The sequence below is a fragment of the Anabrus simplex genome, chromosome 5, assembly GCF_040414725.1.
Source record: "Anabrus simplex isolate iqAnaSimp1 chromosome 5, ASM4041472v1, whole genome shotgun sequence".
Classification (NCBI taxonomy): domain Eukaryota; kingdom Metazoa; phylum Arthropoda; class Insecta; order Orthoptera; family Tettigoniidae; genus Anabrus; species Anabrus simplex.
The window spans coordinates 85,334,993-85,357,024 of NC_090269.1; the positions used below are offsets into that span (position 1 = coordinate 85,334,993).

The 22,032-nt window shown below is 40.4% G+C and overlaps 1 protein-coding gene across 1 annotated transcript in view; it reads right to left on the reverse strand.

Annotated features, from left to right (window-relative positions):
- Ccn overlaps positions 1–22,032 on the reverse strand; it is a 1,015,103-nt gene that overhangs the window by 851,239 nt on the left and 141,832 nt on the right. The gene's annotated exons all lie outside the window — the stretch shown is intronic.

Below are 22,032 nucleotides of genomic sequence, written 5' to 3' on the forward strand. Positions count from 1 at the left end.
CAGGGGCGCCGGATGACAGGCTGACGCGTTGCCCCCCTACACCGCGGGGCCGCCTGACCATTACCTTAATGCTTAAACTTGAATAACCACTTACGTATTTGCATTGTTAATTCTGGGGATAGAATAAAGCATAAAGTTCTTAATTTTGAAAAATCTTAAAACGTAGGTTTCCATTGTTCCCTTCAATTTGAGATTCAAACCTGACAACGTGAAAATAAAATACAGAACATTTTTGGCAACAATGGCTTCATATATTTGCATATTCTGGATACTTATAGAGACCACGAATGGCAATTAATTCATCAAATTTGAACTTTGTAAGTATAATAGTATGAAGTTACACTTTTTTCCCATTTTTCTGAATATGTTAAATTGGTCACGTGGCAGGTATTGAAACTCACCCCCCCCCCTAATATGACATGTCACAGAAATCAGCCCCTCAGTCGTGACATTTTAAACCAGTCTAGAAAAAATTGTAATGCGTTATGCAAGTCCGTAAATGCCTCCAAGACTTCTTCAAACAAGATTTAAATTCTAGAATCAAAACATCCTATAAATACACTCTGCGTTATTTGTCATTTATCTTTTTCAGATTTCCCACAAGTTTACAATTCTGAACTTCTTCGAATAATCGACTCAAGTGAGGATCTACAAGAACAACGATGAGAGGCTGTTGTGGGTTGTGTATTACATATACATAAAAGCCACTCTGTAATAACTTTGACATTAACTTGGTAAATGAGGGATCATTAAGCTATCTGAGATAGTAGAGTTGGCGTTCGCGGAAGAGATAGCAAGTAGGCTACATCCATTATGTGTCAGACGTCATCAGCTCCTGTACAGAGGGAGCTCGAAGATCGCTCTACATGATTCTTAAGATTAGAGATACAGTTACTGCAGGGTGAGATGAATACTTGGGGACAAAACATGACGACCACGTCTCACACCACTAATCTTCGCATTTTTTTTCTGCTAATATCCTTACGTCGCACCGACACAGATAGGTCCTATGGGGACAATGGAATTGAAAAGACCTAGGAGTTGGAAGGAAGCGGCCGTGGCTTTAATTAAGGTACAGTCCCAGCATTTGAGTGGTGTGAAAAAGGGGAAACCACGGAAAGCCATCTTCAGGGCTGCCGACAGTGGGATTTGAACTCACTATCTCCCGGATGGAAGCTCACAGCCGCGGGCCTCTAACCGCACGGCCAACTCGTCCGGTGTATATTAGTGGCTTATAGGATTCAATACGTCTACTGTAGCCGGAGCTGCCAAATCGTCTACTGCACTCGACAAGAAGAAAGGGTAAAGACCGAAGAGAGTGCGGAAAAAAGTGGTTTGGCAACCTCTCCACACCAAACAAGGATCAAGGCTAGCTCCCACCTTGAATCGAACCGAACCGTCGAAATTTCTACTCGACCGCTCACATCTGGCGGAATAGAATCGAACGGAATTCTACGGGAAACTTAAAGCACACAATGAACGGTCTTTTAGCGCTGGATTTTTTGTGAGGAGGCATAAAATGAAGGGAGTGAAAAGAAAATAGTTCGGAGAATATTCTGGGCGCATGAAATCAACTTCAAAATGGAGCCTAAATGAGAGTATTGAAATATATCCGAAAGGTTATTGCGCCATGAAGTTAAATATCAGTGAACTGAAATTTCAACAACTATTTCAGATAGTATAATTTAACAAAATAGGTCAATTTTACAGCAGAAAATGCTACTTCAGATGGAATGGGAGTCCGGGATCAAACTAAAAGTATGGTAGTTTGCGTACTGTGGCAGGATAACGCCGTTCAATCAATCAATCAATCAATCAATCAATCAATCAATCAATCAATCAATCAATCAATCAATCAATCAATCAATCAATCAATCAATCAATCAATCAATACTGATCTGCATTTAGGGCAGTCGCCTTTTCTTAAATTATTTCATAGAAATTGGTAATTTATTGAACATCTCCCTTGGTAATTTATTCCATTCCCTAACTCTCATTCCTATAAATGAATATTTGCCCCCATTTCGTGCTCTTGAATTCAAATTTAATCTTCATGTTGTGATATTTCCTATTTCTTACAGACGCCACTCAAACTTATTCGTCTACTAATGTCATTCCACGCCATCCCTCCACTGACAGCGCGGAACATACCACTTAGTCGAGCAGCTCGTCTCCTTTCTCCCAATTCTTCCCAGCCCAAACTTTGCAACATGTTTGTAAAGCTACTCTTTAGTCAGAAATCACCCAGAACAAATCGAGCTGCTTTTCATTGGATTTCTTCCAGTTCTTGAATCAAGTAATCCTGGTCGAGGTCCCATACACTGGAACCATATTCTACTTGAGGTCTTACCAGAGACTTATATGCCCTCTCCTTTACATCCTTACTACAACCCTTAAATACCCTCAAAACCATGTGCAGAGATATGTAACCTTTATTTTCAACCATATTTATGTGATTACCCCAATGAAGATCTTTCTTTATATTAACACCTAGGTACTTACAATGATCCCCAAATGGAACTTTCACCCCATCAACGCAGTAATTAAAACTGAGGACTTTTCCTATTTGCGAAACTCACTACGTAACTTTTAACCCGGTTTATCGCCATACCATTGCCTGCTGTCCATCTCACAACATTATCGAGGTCATTTTGCAGTTGCTCACAATCTTGTAACATATTTATTACTCTGCACAGAATAACATCATCCGCAAAATACATGTGTCTGATTCCACTTCTTTACTCATAGAATTTATATATATAAGAAAACATAAAGGTCGAATAATACTGCCTTGAGAAATTTCCCTCTTAATTATCACAGGGTCGTTAATTGAGGTAGCATCAACATTATTAAAAACTGTGAAGTGTATTTATTTGCAACAGCAGAGCACTTTCGTATTCACAATGGTTTGTTGGGAACACATGCACGACAGTGTCAAACGTAGGGAATGCCAGTTACGAAATTGTTAATTGCAAATATCATAATCTCTTAAAGGTACTGTACATCTCAAGTGATTATCGTAGTGATATACTGCATGCGAACTCCAATATAACATGATTTTGTGATGAAGTTAACAATAATTATGACATAAATTGCATATAGGTTACAGTAATCTACCACGAACTTTAATATTCTAACCTGTTTCATTTGTCGTAGCCTCGCTTATTTTCTCCAAGGCATTATTTCTCAGTGTTGTTACAATAATACGGTACTCATGGGTCTTGTCGTAAAGGAAATTATATTTTTAAACTGAACTGCTAAGTTTCCGTGTCCGTTCTGTGTAAGTTGAATAAACTGTAACGAAACAGAAAGTTCCCGAATCGTCTGCAGCAAACAGCTAACTTCCCAGTAGAAGCTGATATACATTTTCCGCCAAATGGCCGTCCGAAAGATCCCGATCTCCTACGAAGCTGCACGGATGTTGGTAATTCTGTTCGATTCCACTCCGCTAGTCGAAAAATATTCTTGGCAGAGAATCTTATTCCGTTCGGTTCGGTTCGATTCGACTTGTGGCGATCGCCATCTCTATCTGCCGTTTAAACACATGTTAAAATCAAATTCGGTTCTGTTTGATTCCATTCCATTCTACAAGGTGGGAGCGAGCCTTCACTCAGAACTCATGAACTCAACTGGGTGCAGAGTGTGATTGATTACTGGATTTCAGCTCGCTTCCAGGAACTGAGGCCTTCATGACTTGTCCTCAAGTATATTGATTGATGTCTGGCTGATAGCCACTCTGGACATGAGATTTATCAGCTTTATAACGTGTTAAAATGAATCGCACATGTTAGTTCTACCACGTCAACCTCAAAATCACGGTGTTCCTTTTTTTTTCTTTTTTTGCTAGTGGCTTTACGTCGCGTCGACACAGACAGGTCTTATGGCGACGATGGGATAGGAAGGCCTAGGAGTTGGACAAAAGCGGGCGTGGCCTTAATTAAGGTACAGCCCCAGCATTTGCCTGGTCTGAAAATGGGAAACCACAGAAAACTATCTTCAGGGCTGCCGACAGTGGGATTCGAACCCTCTATGTCCCTCAAACAGTACGCCTGATGGTCGTGATCGTTAAGGCGTCAAGTTTTTATGTTTTTTCTCCGTGGTAAGCCGGTTGTACCCCAAATGGTGAAAAATCTTCACCATCAGAATGTTGGTAGGCAGGGTAGGAGAGGAAGTGGTACAAAATTTCTAATCACTAGACTGCATGCCAAAAGCCTAGATTCCATTCCAAACCTCCCCACAGTGTTTATGTGGATTTAGGTCATGTGATGTTGTTGTTGTTGTTGTTTTTGATGATGATGGCGATTCGTCCGTCGGATGGGGATGTTAAGCATTGAACAGACTTTTCGGTGTTTATTTTTTACAATTTGCTTTACGTCACATCGACACTGTTAAGTCCAATGGAGACGGTGGGACAGGAGTGGGGAAGAAGCGACTGTGTCATTAATTAAGACACAGTTCAAGCATTTTCCTGGTGCAAAAATGGGAAACCACGGATACATATCTTCTTCTTTTGCTAGTTGCTTTACCTCGCACCGACAAAGACAGGTCTTATGGCGACGATGGGACAGGAAATGGCTGGGAGTGGGAAGGTACAGCCCCAGCATTTGCCTGGTGTGAAAATGGGAAACCACGGAACACCATCTTCAGGGCTGCCGACAGGGAGGTTCGAACCTACTATCTCCCGAATACTGAATACTGGCCGTACTTCAGCGACTGCAGCTATCGAGCTCGGTGATACATATCGTCAGTGCTGCTGGCAGTCGGGCTCGAACCCACAACTTTGCGAATGCAAGCTCACCCCTATGTGACACAAACTGCTTGGCCAACTTATAGGTATTTTTTCTTAAGACCAATTTACACATCTTCGGGAAGTGACGGTGCTTTCCGTTTTCTTCTCCGTCCTTTCCGACGTGAATTTTTCACTCCTGCTCTCAGACTTCAGTTCCGTGCAGAAAACTCCGTAGTTAAGTGTTCCATGACAAACTGTCAAGGACATCAAAATAATATTGGATGAAGAAGAGGAAAAGACCCATGAGATTAAAGTGATATTTTTATGGACTTGATGGATGACGAAATGAAATAAACACAAATATATTCGGTGTGCTGTTGAAGAAAATGGAATCTTTTAGTTGCAAAAGTGGACACTTTCTAGAGACCTTCAATTGAACCCAAGGGAAGATTGGCAGTACACCTATGCTAGGTCTATTTAAATTGTAATAAAAGAAAGCAGGTACGTCACTAAAGTGAATAAGATTTATGAATGTACACAAGTCCAATATTTTGTAAAAAGCGAAAGCGAAAAATTGGCGAGAAAATTTGCAAACAATATGTATTTGCAACAACAGGAAAAAAATGAAATTGAAATCATATTAAAGTAGGTGTCATGTTACTGAACTCAATACTACCCAAATTCTGCTGAGAACACACAGATAACTACAGCACTGCAAGGAAAGAACGAAACGGGAAGGCGGACAGGAAGAAATCACGTCTGTGAAAACAACAAAATATCGTTGGCGAGCGAATATGTTTCGCAGGCATGGATCACGGAAAAGCACCGAACGTCAGGGTGAATGCCATCTTCGGAGGTGTTGAAACTCGTCACTTCTTTTACCGTAGCCTTCGCGCTACGGAGGACGCCGTCACGTCCCGAAGATGTGTGAATCGACCTTATTCCGCAGGAGTTCTTGCCGACAACGGGTTTCCCCCTCTCCCTACATCATTATCATCATCACCATCACTAGAGGTATAGGTCACCAAACAGAAAGACTTGTACCAGGGAAGCCAAACATGTCTGGGATATTCTTGGCCCTATATGCAATAAACTAATGTAAGGGAATTCCAGTCGAGGCGCTCTCTGAACAGTACAGGCACCTGAACGTGTGAGGGAGTAAGCGACAGGCAATATACTATTTGAAGCCGCAAACCGAAGCATATTCTTATCGGAAAATTCGGCAAAATTGTCGGTTTACATAATTATCTGCACTATGTGCCATTGAAGGTGCCTCCGTGGCTCCGACGGCAGTGCGTCGGCCTCTCACCGCTGGATACCGTGGTTCAAATCCCGGTCATTCCATGTGAGATTTGTGCTGGACAAAGCGGAGGCGGGACAGGATTTTCTCCGGGTACTCCGGTTTTTCCCTGTCATCTTTCATTCCAACAAAACTCTCCATTCTCATTTCGTAGCATCTATCATTCATTAATATATCACTTTGGGAGTGGCGACCCCATCGTACTAATAGCCCATATATGATTCATTCATTACATCCCTGACCCGGTCACTGACTGGAAAAAAGGTTGTAGGTTTTTTCATGTGCTATTGAAAATAGTTTCCATTTTCGCTGAAAATTTTCAAACTATCTCCTATTTCTCATGATTCAGTGATCTATAAGAACTAAGAAGGCGCTGATCATTTTATGCATGTTCAAGTCAAGTTATATAATTTATATCTAGCTGCAATTCTTGTGGGACAGGTCCTACATTCGTAACATGAGGGGACAGAAACGTTTCATTTTTGGTTTGATTACGTGCAGGTCCTGAAATCTTTTGCTTAAGTCCATTTGGAGATACTTTAATATATCGCAATAATAATAATAATAATAATAATAATAATAATAATAATAATAATAATAATAATAATAATAATAATAATAATAATAATAATAATAATAATAATAATAATCGTATGGCCTCAGCTACCGTGTGCAGACATTTCAATTTGACGCCATCTGGCTGTCTGCTCGTCAATTTCGACTTTCCGTTTCACTACAGGCTCACAGATGGCAGACCGAGTAAACCGAAACTCTCTTGGGCGTATATTGCTGAGATTTAATGAATTTTGTCGGGTAAACACCAATATCGCAATATTTTTCTGTATTGATTCATTATAGTATCTAGTGACTGAATGTGTTGAGAATGAAGGACGTCGAGTTTTGTCACCTGAGATATCCACAACCGAAGCTTCATCTTGAGGTTGTTAACTGTATCTGTCATATTATAAATTAGAAAGTTCTTACCTTGATATTTCAATTTTAAATTACTGAAGAGATCAAAAGTGCAGGGTCGTTTACCCAGTTTGGGTCATGTTTCCGAAATTGCTTTGTACACCCGCCACTGAAGCCTCTCTCCTCAGCAAAGTGCTCGGCTGTCTCCTGCAGTGCGTACTCGTACGTACCTCTGGACATCCCTGCTCTAGAATATCCCGCTCCACTTTCGAGTATTTGAAATATAAAACACACGTGATCCAATTTGCCCGCATTGAGAGGTAGCATTATGGCCCGGAAGGCTACAGCTGGTTGATATGGACTGTAATGTCTGTGGGCACGTATCAATTATCACCAGCTTTGCGATCAATAGCATTTAGTGGAGGAACGGATCAGTCTCTTAAGTCGGCTTACTGAGAGTGCTGCGTGAGAGAGCTGGCACACTGTAGCCATTTAAACGGAGCCAAATGGTACCACCATCCGACACAGCACCGGTGTGCTAAAATTATTCATTTGGAGTAACTGTTTCCCTAATCAGTACTACGTCCGGCTACGTACTAACTGGTTAGCATGCTTGCTTTTGATCCTGAGTTCGATTCCAGCACTGGTCGTGGATTTTAACCGCCATTGGCTAATTCCTTTCTGGTTCGGGGACTGAGCGAGTATGACATCTTCAACAATAGATTTCATCCAAGGTTGAGCACCACGCTCATAAATACGCAGGCCGGCCATTGGCGTCAACTCGAAAGACTTGCATTAGACCTCCCCAGAGGTCATACACCATTATTATTATTATTATTATTATTATTATTATTATTATTATTATTATTATTATTATTATTATTATTATTATTATTATTATTATCGAGTTTCCGTGGCTCACAGAGGAATAAGAAGAGCCTGGGTTGAATGACTGGACAAGGAATTAACTAGAGCAGAATTTATAATTATTATAATAATACTGTTATTTACTTTACGTCTCACTAACTACACTTACGGTTTTCTTAGACGCCGAGGTGCTGGAATATAGTCCTGCAGAAGTTCTTTTACGTGCCAGTAAATCTACCGACACGAGGCTGACTTGTTTGAGCACCTTCAAATACCACCGGACTGAGCCAGGATCGAACCCACCAAGCTGCGGTCAGAAGGCCATCGCCTCAACCGTCTGAGACACTCAGCCCGGCAGAGCAGAATTTAACATATTTGAAAATTTTATTTTTTCCTTTTTTTTTATTTAAATTGAGGGATGGAAAAGCAGAATGAATAATAAACAATAGAACATGTTATCAGCGAGCTAGTCAGCTCTGACAATACTGGCGACTTAGAACATCAGGTACAATAACTTGCGGTAATTACAAGTTTGTTAAATTTACTTAGAGAAGAGCATAATTGCTCCGCACAAGTACAATATTTTATGTTACCGTGTTTTTGGGGTAGTTATGCGTGAAAGAAGGTGCGGGTGTGAACGGGTCTCAAACTACGAAAGTAAAATTAATTTAAAATTTAACAAGGTTATATTTTCTTTTCAAAAACAAAGAAATAACAAGCATGGCAGGTACAAAGTAGCAAGTCAAAGGGTAGTTACAATATTTACAGGATTTGGGCTTCGAGCCCCGGAAAACACAATGCTTGGGCAATCAGCTCAGTTTTACCCCAAACACAAGTTCCAACAGAGGGGCAGAAAACCCCATTCATGCCTAGGAGCCCTAGCTCCAAATTACACTGAAAAGCCTCCACGAGGCATACAACACTCAATTTACAAAAGAGCCACTTGCTCTCAACTTTAAGCCTCTCAAAGGCCACACCGAACTCCACCTTCAAGTTGTCCTCACTGGACATAGACACAGGGGTAAAATACCCAACCTACTGAGGTCTATTAAATGAAAAGGGGTAATTACATGACCTCTAAAATAACAATTTGAGAGGAGGCGATCTGCACTCCTAATACACTTGTTTTTAAAACCTAATCCGGCTCTAGGCCACTAATGCAAGGGCTAATTCCATACTACAGAGGTGACTTTAGAAAAGAACAATTTGTTTTACGTTAACGAAGAATAGGTTGAGAAAATAAGTTCACCTCAAAACAATATGATTGGGAGCTCGAGAGGGTTAAGCACTCTCTATCCCGATATGCAGTTTAAAAGATAGGATAGATACCAGTTTCTTTACATTTTACGGAAGGTTACATAATGGAAAAACTTCGGACCCGCCCCGAGAGTTAAACTGCTGAGCTAGCAAAGAAAGAAGTTATTAATTGGCCATTACCTTGTTGCTGACCGCTGCCGAAGAAAGAGGCGCTTCTCGCCCCCTGCTAGGTACTTTACACACAGAAAGATGGAACAGAAGTGGCGCAGAGACCCTAAAATCAGCAGTTTATATACTCTCGCGGAAGGTTCTAGGTGTTAGGGGAATGAAAACACCCTCCCACAAACTTTTTATTGGGTAGGATACAGCAACTTATTCAAGTTGGGGGAAGATACCTATGATTGGTCAGAAATTAATAACGGAAATTCGGGATTGGTTAAATGCAAAACAAGGGGAAAGAGAGGGGTATACAGCCAACTTAAACAATAACAGAAAGAAATTTAACAAAGAACAAACTTTTGAAATAAAATTTTCTCCAAAGAACAGTTATTTTTCTTCACACTAGGGTGCACTATTGTAGTTCTTCAGTAGTGTCCTCTAGAAGAGAAAGTTCACACTTCTTACTTCAAGCAAAACAAAAACACATCAAAAATGACACAGTTCTAAAACTCCGAAATTTACAGGTAGTGACATCTTATGTGAAAGTAGAAAATTAATACCGTCAATAAAGTTCAGACTTCCTCCAGCAGAGGAGTTTCAACTGGCGCACATTTTAAATTAGCGGCGTGGAGGTGTACCGCCCGGTACATTTTACATGAGCAAGTTTGCTCTTAGCGGCCACCTTGCACAGGATTCTGAGCTCCAAAGTGCCATAGTCAAGCCTTTTATTATAGGAAAGTGAGTTTCTTTTGATACACGTAATCACACTAGGCAACACATCGTGTGACCCCAATTTAAAGTGTTCGGGATGCTTTACTTGATAATCCCTATAGATCCTGTGGACATTAAGGTCTGGGCTCAAGTAATGCTGAGACGATTAACGCCTAGAATAGTGGCTCTCTTCTGCTGGGAAAGACTGTACATGGGCTTTCATGAGATCCCTATCTTCATCAGTATATTTGAATTTATGGGCATGTGAGCGTGTATTTCGCCCTCTTGTGTCCTTCTAGACTAACTGCCCTTCTACTTTTACTTATTAGACGACCCAGGTGATTGTCTGACATCCTCAATACACCACAGAATACCTTCCTGTAAACTTTAACGTGGCCTGTGGAGGATGGTAGTCTATAAGCCACAATTACCTGACGATCACGAGTAGTTGGTGAGTCACCCCCTTGTTCAGTTGTTGAAACCCTCTTTCTACTTCTCTGAGTAGGGATTAAACTCATCAGTCGCATGAGAAAGTTTAGAGCGCGCTGAGTAATCCTCTTTCCAGGCATCGTTATGCAATTTCTTAGCTCATTGAAGCAGGTCCTCATTCGTTGTACACTTGTTGCCACCCCGTAAACATAACCTTCAAAGCTCATCGAATACTTTTGAAACGGACGAGGCTGATCACGACGGAAGTCAAGGGGGCGATATGGTTGAATTTTAGGTTAGGTATTTATCACAAGAAACCCTCCACTATTATAAATCAAACACATTCGTCACCGTTAGCTAATAAACAACTTTGCAACTCCACACATTATCATAACAAGAAGCGACGGGAACCACTCCCGCCTAACACAAAAAGGTTCAACGGACATACGTTCTTCCCTATGTCAAGGCGTCTGGACTTAACTGACGACATCTAGCCATCTTCAGAGGAACTGAACTAAACGAGGGACCGACTTATGGTTTTCTCCACGCCATCGGCATTGCTTCATACTTGTATATCCACGGGAAAAAGAAGTGATTTTTGGATTTAAGTGCTTTTCCATGTCAGCCCCTTAATTGTGAAAACATTGTTAACACATTTTAACATCAAGTCTCGCACTGCCTGAACATTTCCTTTATCAGGCCAAACACCATTTTTTGTAATCGAATGTCCCAAGAAAGCCACTGTGTTTAGTAAAATCTCACATTTATACAGTCCTCAATTAAGATTGGCTTCTTTTATACATATATACGGATCTGAGATGAAAAGACATTACGTGGCATGTTTTTACGGCCGGTTGCTTTTCCTGACTCCAACTTGAGTAGAGGAGCTAATGAAGATAAAATGAATGTTGGTGAATGAAATCAGGTGAGAAGGAGGCTGGAATCGCTTATGGCTTATGAATATGCACTGTCCCACCATTTACCTGGATGTGAAAATGGGAAACCATAGACAACCATTCTCAGGACAGCTGACACTGGTTTTGAAACCATGCGGCTTCCGAATGCTGAGCTTGCAGACTTACGTGACATTTGATGTCATAATCTTAGCCATGGGATCCCCAGTTTTACGCGGATTATTTCGAACGATGGAGTAATGACATATTATTTCATAAATCTCATGTGCATTATGGAGGTTCTGGGAGCAGCCACCTTGTTGTAGGACCTCTCGGTTATCATCCACCCCCAATCCCTCACTCCCAATCCACCAGAAATGAGTACCGCCAGGTAAGTTGCTACATGGTAAGGCTGTAACTGGACTCAACGGTTATGTACGGCGAGTTGCATAAATTGTAGGGGCTGTTGTACAGTTGGCTGGAACTTATTTTATGCAAATCCTATTGTCGAACAGTAGTGCGAACGACGTGAAAGTGTAGTTTTCGTCTAACAGTTTATTGTATGAACACATGGGATCTACTTATTAATCTCAGGAAAGTGTCGTCGAGGAAGGTACAACAATAGGCTAAATATCGCCATTAATGACTGAAATTATATTATTGAACTGCGTAAACAAATAATACGTGTTAAAATCATAATCAGAATTAATTGTTAATGACCTCTTTTTTATAGTTCCTTTCCTGAAAAGAATCTCCAGGTCAACCTGCAAGTTTTGAATAATTTTATGATTGTAAGTAGGACTGGTCCTCCAGTGATCCTTCAAGGACTGTGAATCATATTAACCCTAGAATTGTAACAATACGCCTCATAGACGTACACGCAAATGTAAATGCCCGCCAAAGCGAGTGACCTTGACAGGGCATCCCTACCCTCCAGCTATGCTTCAAAACAGCCCTCCCCCCTTACGTGTGTCAGTCACGTTCCAGCTTACCACGTTCGGTAAGTAATAACCTCTCTTACGTAATTTAGTGAGCCTGAGAGGCGCATAGTTACCATCAATTGGTATGATTCTTTCTAGTTTCTTTCATATGAGTTTGAATCAAATTTGTTGTAGGTTATTTTTCTTTTACTTGAGTTACATCTGGAACAAGAAATTACTTTCAACAAGCTAGTAAGACTGTCTTGAGAGTCTAGGCTTTTACTGGTGTTTATTTTTACGTACCGCTTGTGCCTTGTATATCTTGTGTTGGAAATAGAATAATTAACTCAAGTTTCAGAAAGAAAATTTAATTGAATTCACCTCTATACTTAGTGGTGTAGTTAACATGAAGAACGTTGGAGAAAAGAAACATAGGAGACAGTACAGACGTTGTTTTTGCGCTGTGTACGCCTTGGAAGCGTATAGTTACCAATAAGCGTTAAATTTCTCTGTTACCATTCTAGGGCTAAATTCAAAACTCACGTGACATGTGTCAAGGTATAAACGGAGCAATGATTACCTCTATTTAACACAGCTTACATTAATACAGAAAATATTGTGTAATTGTAAGCTTACTTACCTCTACAAAATGAAAAACGTATCTTCATTTTCATGTTTCTTGTGGAGGTCACATTACGTTTCAATAATGATAACCTAACTTGTCAATATGGTGTAATGGCAATGTATGTCCCTTCGAAGCGGATGTCGTGAGGTCGACTCATGATTCGCTGGAGACTTTAATGCTGGTCTACGAAATGGTATACACGAACATAGTTATCTGGGGCTGTATTAAATACGAGGCAGTTGTCGTGAAAGTCCCGAATACAGCTCAGTAGTGGTTACGCCATTCAAATAACACTTCAAAAATCTTCACGTTAACACGTTGCGCACGTAGTATTTTAGGTTCATTTCTTATTTGTGTGACTGCTCTATTTCTACACAATGTATTTTGACCGGATGATCATACTGTAGTTCCTCGAATACCTTCTTCCCTCCTTCTCCTGTGGGTGGGGGTGGTAGAAAAACACTCACGATGTACCCTGCCTGTCGTAAGAGTGGCCCTAGGGGCTCTCAAATTGGAAGCGTGGGTTGACGGTCAAAGAGCCGTTAGCTGAGTTCTGCTATTGCTTCCACTTACTTGTGCCAGGGTCCTTACTTTCATCTTTCCTATTTGACCTCCCTTGGTCAACACTTGTTCTTTTCCGACGCCGACGGTATTAGAGCACTCAAGGCCTCGAGAGTCTTTCATTTTCACGCCCTTCGTGGCCTTTGCCTTCCTTTGATCGATACCTTCACTTTTCAACGTGTCGGACCCCTTCAACTTTTCCTTCTGATTAGTGTTATTAGAGGATGGTTGCCTATTGTTTGAAGAGAAATACAATACGACTAATCACCACCACCACCACCACCACACTTCTTCAGTTTCCTTTCGCTTCCGAGCTTCGTGGTAACATCATTCCATCCATTTCCGCGACACGTAAATTTCAGTTTTGATCACCACCGTCGTCATCATAGTCGACGTCGTCCAATCTGAAGATACTATCGCGTCTATGAATTATTTCTACCTCTATACCGGAGACAAGTTCAACATGGAGGATTTGTTCAGTTGACATTACAGCCACTATATTTATATCCACTATATGCTCCCAAACACTGGGTGTCCAATTTACAACACTCATTTCCAAGAATATGACACTATTAAAATCTCGTGGAGGCAGGTCATTCCCTGGCTCAAAACTGCGTCTCTTTAAGTGTGGACGTTGATTTAACATTTCAAAGAAAGGTAAGAAAACGTTTCCAGGTCTTTAAGAGGAATGAATAGCATGCTTCTGCCAGGTGCTGCTATAATACTGAATAGGACGGAAATTTCAGCAATAAACAGTGTTAACCCGCGATCACTCGCGCATCGGCAAGTTACGCGATCACTCGCGTTGTTAAGTGGAACCTAACATCTGTATTTATCTTAAAAATAATTAATTTAGTATGATTCCCTCCGTTTTTATTTTATTTTAATGTTTTTATTGTATACTAATAAATTGAACATGTTTTATTATTTTTATTGACTATGACATATCTACAGTTTAACATTACGTTACTTTATCGTATGGTAATAATGTTATTTTCAGCATTGTCACAAAATCAACACAATCATTCCCAGAAAAACTCATGTGATGAACGTAATTTTCATCTAACTGCCAGCTAATAATTTGCTGTCTTTGACTTACACTCATATTGCCGGTATAACAGTAAATATCAATCAAATTATAGAAAATCACACACGCGTAATCACTCGCGCTGTTTGGTCTCCCGTAAAGCTACCCACTGGTTACACACACAGGACCGTGACGCGCTCTCCCCCCCCACACACTTTTCCTCCCCCCCCCAAAATATCACAGCTACCACACAAATTCATCATGGCGTGCTCACAGGACACAATGAGGCATTTTCAAATGGACATCGATCCCAAACTATGGACAAGCGAATTGTAGCAAAATTTGTAAGAATGTTAGATTGAACCTTATAGCGCGAGTGATCGCGGGCTAACTAGCTTCTCAGTATTGGTAATTATACATGTTTCTGGATGTTAATAGAGGAATAACTCCCTCTGCGGATCGGTGGTAGAGTGTTGGCCTCCATATCCCGCAGAGGTTGTCGGACTTTTGAAATGCGGACCAAAGTCCATTTTATACAGCATATCGTAAGATGCCGGCATGCAAAATATTTCTGGTGACACATTTATGTTTAAATGACAAAGTGAAATTGAAACTCAGCCATATATCGCCCGGTTCAGCCTGCATCTAGCAGGGTAAAATGTGACGTCAAAACTGACACGCTGGCAGCCCAGATAGTGACGGACTAAAATGTTTGAACATGTTTGCTAAGGACAGATATGATTATATTATTATCATACCACTTTTCACACACTTGTGCTGTCGTGGGTGAGAACTGTGTCGCACATGCGGTGTTGGCCCTGTTTTGCAGCCGAATGTCCTTCCTAGGGAAGGAAAGATCTAGGAGTGCGAACGAATTGGCCGTGGCCTTAATTAAGATAGAGCCCCAGTATTTGCCTGGCGTGAAAATGGAAAACCACGGAATACCATCTTCAATGCTGACGACAGGGGCGTTCAAACCCACTACCACCCGAATGAAAACTCACAGTTGCGCGACCCTAACCCGACAGCCACTTGCTCGGTGATGTCCTTCCTGATGCCAACCCTATGTGGAGGGATATAATCACTATTGCATGTTTCCGTGGTGGTTGGTGGTGGTTGGTGGTGTTATCTTAATATGAAATTGAGAGTATTAGGACAAACAAACACAAACACTCAGTTTCCGAGCCAGAAGAATTAATCGGACGGGATTAAATTCCCGACACTGCCGGGAATCGGCCCCGGGACACTCTGAACTGAAGGTCTCAACGCTGAAAATTCATCCAATTCATTATTATTACTGTTATTATTAAAATGAATCTTACAAATTTGAAAATGCACAAAGTAGGTACAATAGGTGAATAAATCATTTCTGCTGTAGGGAGCTGAGCAACTGGATCTGCCGTCTTTCGGTTAACATTATCAGGAGCATCAAAGATATCACATTCAACTAGAATGTAGCTTTTCTGTCTGTGTGCTTAATCAAGTTGTCGAATATTGGCAAAATGAACTGATTAGAGATAAGCGCGCGAGGGTAGAAGATATTATCTCATTTGTGTAATGTGATTGAGGCACCTAGAATAACAAAAACAGAAAATTCGAGAATGTCACCAATATTTACGCCGGATACGTTAATGGTTGTAAAAGTGCCAAACTTGATACCTTTTGATATTCATTGGGACTGCAATTCCGGAAGAAAAGTTTTTTTTTCTATTTGTTTAACATCGCACTAACACATATAAGGTTTTCGGCGACGGAAGGGTGGGAGATTGGGAAGGTGGCGGCCGTGGCCTTCATTAAGGTACAGCCTCAGCATTTGCCTGGTGTGAAAATGGGAAACCACAGAAAACCATCTTCAGGGCTGCTGACAGTGGGGTTCGAACCCACTATATCCCAAATGCAAGCTCACAACTGTGCGACCCTAACCGCACGGCCACTCGGAAGGAAATCATGAGCAGGAGCAGGTTTTGTGAGATTATGCTGTTTTTAAAATCTCTACACCACTTAGGCCTATGCCTTCGATAATAATGTTATTGGCTTTTCGTCACACTAACTGCTTTTACGGTTACGGAGACGCTGAGGTTCCGGAATTTAGTCCCGCAAGAGTTCCTTTACGTGCCAGTAACTCTACTCACAAGAGGCTGACGAATTTGAGCACCTTCTAGAAGCACCGGTCTGAGCCAGGAACGAACCTGCCCAGTTGAGGTCAGAAGGCCAAAGCCTCAAACGTCTGAGCCACTTAGTACGGCTTATGCCTTCGATGTGGGGTGAATTCAAACCGGCGAGCTTCATCAGGTACTGTGACTACCGACTTTCGATTGGCATGATTTCACATGATAATATATGACAAGCAAATAGTTTGCTTGTAATTCGCTGACGATGATAATGACGCAAAATGAAATGTGAATTTGAAACCCACAAACTATTAAAAGCATACAAACATGGAATATAAATATAATATAATTACTTTTACTGGGGTGATATTATTTGCGTTGATCCATGTACTGTACGTTGGTTTGACGGAGTTAGCAGGAGGATCTAATACAAGGCGCCAGGAACTAACCTCGTTTGCTGTTCGTTGTCACCAAATAGATGGACAAGGCAGACTTACTCAGCACTGTATGTAGCGGAGAATTTGAATAAAAATCAGTACAAACTTTTAATTATCCATTCTCTGCATTTGTATTGTTACGTGCATTTCGTTAACTAGACGGAAAATAAAGTAATTGTTTAATTTATTTCATTTGAATATATAGCAAATTATATTTGTATAGAAGAATCCCATCATAATTGCAAATTGAAGTACATCTAAATGATGTATTATTATCCTGTTTTAGCCATTAAGAACAGATTGTAGCTGCGGGCGGGCACATTTTACATTGTGTGACATCAGTAGAGATTTGGCGTCCATCAGTTAACAAGTGACCCGGTATGGATCGTGTTACGGTCATTGCGGATACCCACAGATTTATGAAGGACTGGGCTCGCTGAGCGATGGCAAGCTATTGACATGTCCCTGCTGTAAGCTCATTTCATTTTTTCCCTGTAAGTGTTACTGAAAAATGGAATTTATTATAATCGGGGCTAGGTTTTATACGTATTTGAAAAGTTTCATACCGTACATATGTATTAAAATAGCCTAAATATGTAAATATATTTTTTTAAGTATGGCATACTATGACATTAAAAACATCGATTTAAACACCAAACGTTCTCTATTATTGCTCTTCCTTCACGTATTCAGTAATTGATAAATGATAGACACATATTGCAGAATGACAGTTTCCCACCAGTCGCAAAATCTCTCTAACGCACTTTTGTTAATTTGAGAATATTGTACGTCAAATTAAAAAAAAAAGTAGCAAGTTCACGAGGTGAGAACAATTCTGACTGAAAGAGCTGCTTTACCAGTTGATGCATTGCAGTTAATTGAGGAAATATCACGGTAGTGTTCTTCTCTACATGATTCTAAACGATCTTTGCTATTGTTCATATTGCAGTCACTTAATTTTATAACTATTCTTGATCATTGAAAAGATCATTGCCATGAAAATTCCTTGACTTTCTTGATCTTTTCGAGGACTTTACTTTCAGAAACTACTTCTTTAATTTATCTGCATTGACATTCTTTCTGTTACTGAAAATGACAAGTGGTCATGTATCGATGTATCGATATTGCATTAGACCTACTAAATGTGGAATAATGTTTATTTTATTATGTGTTAAACCAAGAAATATGTAAAAATATATGAAATACATTTTCGTTATTTGGATTAGGCTACAAATAACAAAATTGGTAAATATAAGTTAAAAGAAGTATAAGCATATTTGTGTTGAATAAATTGTATTTAGCCCTTGATATTATGAAAAGTATACGTAAAATTCTAAACATAAATATTTGTTCTATAATACCTCAGAATAATTGTATTTCTCTTTTTTTAATCTGTTCTCCGTGTGTTATTTTTATAATATGCCTATACAACAATTATATTGATTATTGAACACAGTGCTTTCATCTTCCAGGCGACACATCGATTATGTCACGTACAATATTTATTGGATGACTTTCTACAACAGACTTCAGGACTCATAATATGGTGACCGTCTGAATGTCTCAAACGGTAGACGTTGTGAGCGTCTGTGCTGAGGTTGCCTCGTTCGATCCCTGCTCAGTCCCGTGAAATTTTAAGGTGCTCAAATTCTCGTGCTTGTAAGTTTACTGGCGCGTAGACATAATTCCAACACCACCGAAACCTAAAATTAATTAGTGGGACATAAAACCGATAACATGATTATTATTGTTGTTGTGGATGTCACCAGAGCATGTTTATGATGAGCAAACAATCGGTGCATGTAGATTTGTCTGCATAAATTAATCGTACGAGCGCAGTTTTAATCACGTGTTCTCATGTTGCTGTATAGTCCAATGCACGAACCTGCTACCTTGGGCTCTGTAAACGAAATGATGTTAAAGAAATATCTTATTTTCCGTTGTGTGTAGTACAAGCGTTAATTTCAAGTTAGAGGAAACGGAGAAACGAATTTTATGTGAGAGACATCGTTAAACGTGGATAATCCCTACTTTGTCACTAATTGTGTTTCATCCCTTCCATAACTGTTAGCTAATTTCCTAAAATGCGCATCAAATCAGAAATAAAACAAAACACACTCGTATGTTTGAAATTATGAAGCTATTTCTCCCATTTGTTTCCTTGAAATTCTCATTAGGATGATCCCTCGATGTGGCTGTTTGTTCTTTTATATCTTTAATGATCTCCGTTCCCTGAATTCTCTCTCCGTCTTGCTAAGTGCTTGCTAACAATTTTATGTTATCCATTATCACTCGCGAGACAAGACGTCTTGATCAATATCAGCCACGTGCAACTTTCACTTCCTTACGCGCCCAAGGCTCTGTGCTGTTACACCGGGCGAGTTGGCCGTACAGTTAGGGGCGCGCAGCTGTGAGCATGCATCCGAGAGACAGTGGGTTCGAACCCCACTTTCGGCAGCCCTGAAGATGGCTTTCCGTGAAACATACCTCCAGATTCACTACACCAAAGAAACGAGTACACTCTTCTTATCTGCTGACCCCGAAAGCAATAGCTAGGGCTTGCTATACTTATGGCATAGAAAAGTAGAAGGAGAAGAAGAAGGAGAAGACTGGAATATTTAAGCACCATCAAATAGGGCTGCTGGCCTGAGCCAGAGGCGTAACCACAAACTTGGGTTCAAAAGTCTATAACTTCTATCCTCGGAGCACTTGGCTCATTGTGATATGTTGTATGTGTGTGTGTATTAAGATAAACATAAAACTCAGTAACTTAACCAGACGATCACAAATTGTGTCAAATTTCCCTATGGGAAAATATGTCTCATATGTCTTTCAGTCATGGCCAGCCCTCAACGATTGCCAATTTGAGTTGGGAGAAGATCAGTTTGGATTCAGAATAAATGTAGGAACACGTGAAGTAATCCTGACTTTACGTCTGATCTTAGAAGATCGAATTAAGAAAGACAAACCCACGTACATGGCATTCGATAATGTCGATATTAGACCAAGCTGTTTGAGATCCGGATCAGTTACCGAGAAAGAAGAATTTTCTACAATCTCTACAAAAGCCAGTCTGCAGTAATAAGAATCTAAGGCTATGAAGGCTATGAAAAAACAACAGCAATCCAGAAAGGAGCGAGGCAAGGTTGTAATTTATTCTCTCTCCTTTTCAAAGTTTATATAGATCATGCTGCAAAGGAAATGAATGAGGAACTTCGAAAAGGAATCACAATCTAAGGAGAGGAAATCAAAACTCGGAGTTTTGCTGATGATATTTTATCTGAGACTGCATAAGATTTGAAGAAATTGCTGAGTGGTATGGACACAGTCTTAGAGAAAGAGTGCAAGATGAAAATAAATAAGTCCAAAACAAAAGTAATGGAATGCAGTCGAACGAAGTCAGGTATTGCAGGAAATATTAATTAGGAAATGATGTCTTAAAGGAAGTAGATACATAGAATAACTAATGATGGCAGAAGTCAAGTGGACATAAAATGCACGCTATCACAAACAAGGAAGGCCTTCCTTAAGAAAAGAAATTGGCTCACTTCGAACATTGATATAGGAATTAAAAGGATGAATTTGAGGACTTTCGTCTGTATTGTGGCATTGTATGGAAGAGAAACATGGTCGATGAGCAGCTCTTAAAAGAAAGAAGCTTTTGAAATGTGGTGTTATAGAAGAAGGTGAGATGGGCAGATAAAATCACGCATAAAAATATATTGTATCAAACTGTTGAGAGGAGATCGATTCGGCGAAATTTGTTCTGAAGAAGAGAGACAATGATATGACACATCTTAAGACACCCAGGACTTGTTCAGTTAGAGTTTGAGGGAAGTGTAGGCGGTAAGAACGGTAGGGGTAGACCAAGGTACGAATATGACAAACAGATTAGAGTAGATATAGGATGTACTAGTTATGTAGAAATGAAGCACGAGATAGGGTGGCATGGACGGCTACATCGCACCAGTCTATGAACTGATGACCCAAACAACAACACAATTTCAGGTGACTACCATCCATAAATCATAGCCTGCACCGTTGCTAGGTAACATTGTCTGACCATCCATCTATACTTTACATTACAGGCTGCACGGTTGCTAGGTAACATTATCTGACCATCCATCTATACTTTACATTACAGGCTGCACGGTTGCTAGGTAACATTATCTGACCATCCATCTATACTTTACATTACAGGCTGCACGGTTGCTAGATAACATTATCTGACCATCCATCTATACTTTACATTACAGGCTGCACGGTTGCTAGGTAACATTGTCTGGCCATGCATCCATACTTTACATTACAGGCTGCACGGTTGCTAGGTAACATTATCTGACCATCCATCTATACTTTACATTACAGGCTGCACGGTTGCCAGGTAACATTGTCTGGCCATGCATCTATACTTTACATTACAGGCTGCACGGTTGCTAGGTAACATTATCTGACCATCCATTTATACTTTACATTACAGGCTGCACGGTTGCTAGGTAACATTATCTGGCCATCCATCTATACTTTACATTACAGGCTGCACGGTTACTAGGTAACATTGTCTGGACATCCATCCATACTTTACATCACAGCCTGCACCGTTGCTAGGTAACATTGTCTGACCATCCATCTCTACTTTACATTACAGCCTGCACCATTGCTAGGTAACATTGTCTGGCCATCCATCTATACTTTACATTACAGGCTGCACGGTTGCTAGGTGACATTGTCTGACCATCCATCTATACTTTACATTACAGGCAGCACGGTTGCTAGGTAACATTGTCTGGCCATGCATCCATACTTTACATCACAGCCTGCACGGTTGCTAGGTAACATTGTCTGACCATACATGTATACTTTACATTACAGGCTGCACGTTTGCTAGGTAACATTGTCTGACCATCCATCCATACTTTACATCACAGCCTGCACTGTTGCTAGGTAACATTGTCTGACCATCCATCTATACATTACAGGCTGCACGGTTGCTAGGTAACATTGTCTGACCATCCATCTATACTTTACATTACAGGCTGCACGGTTGCTAGGTAACATTGTCTGACCTTCCATGTATACTTTACATTACAGACT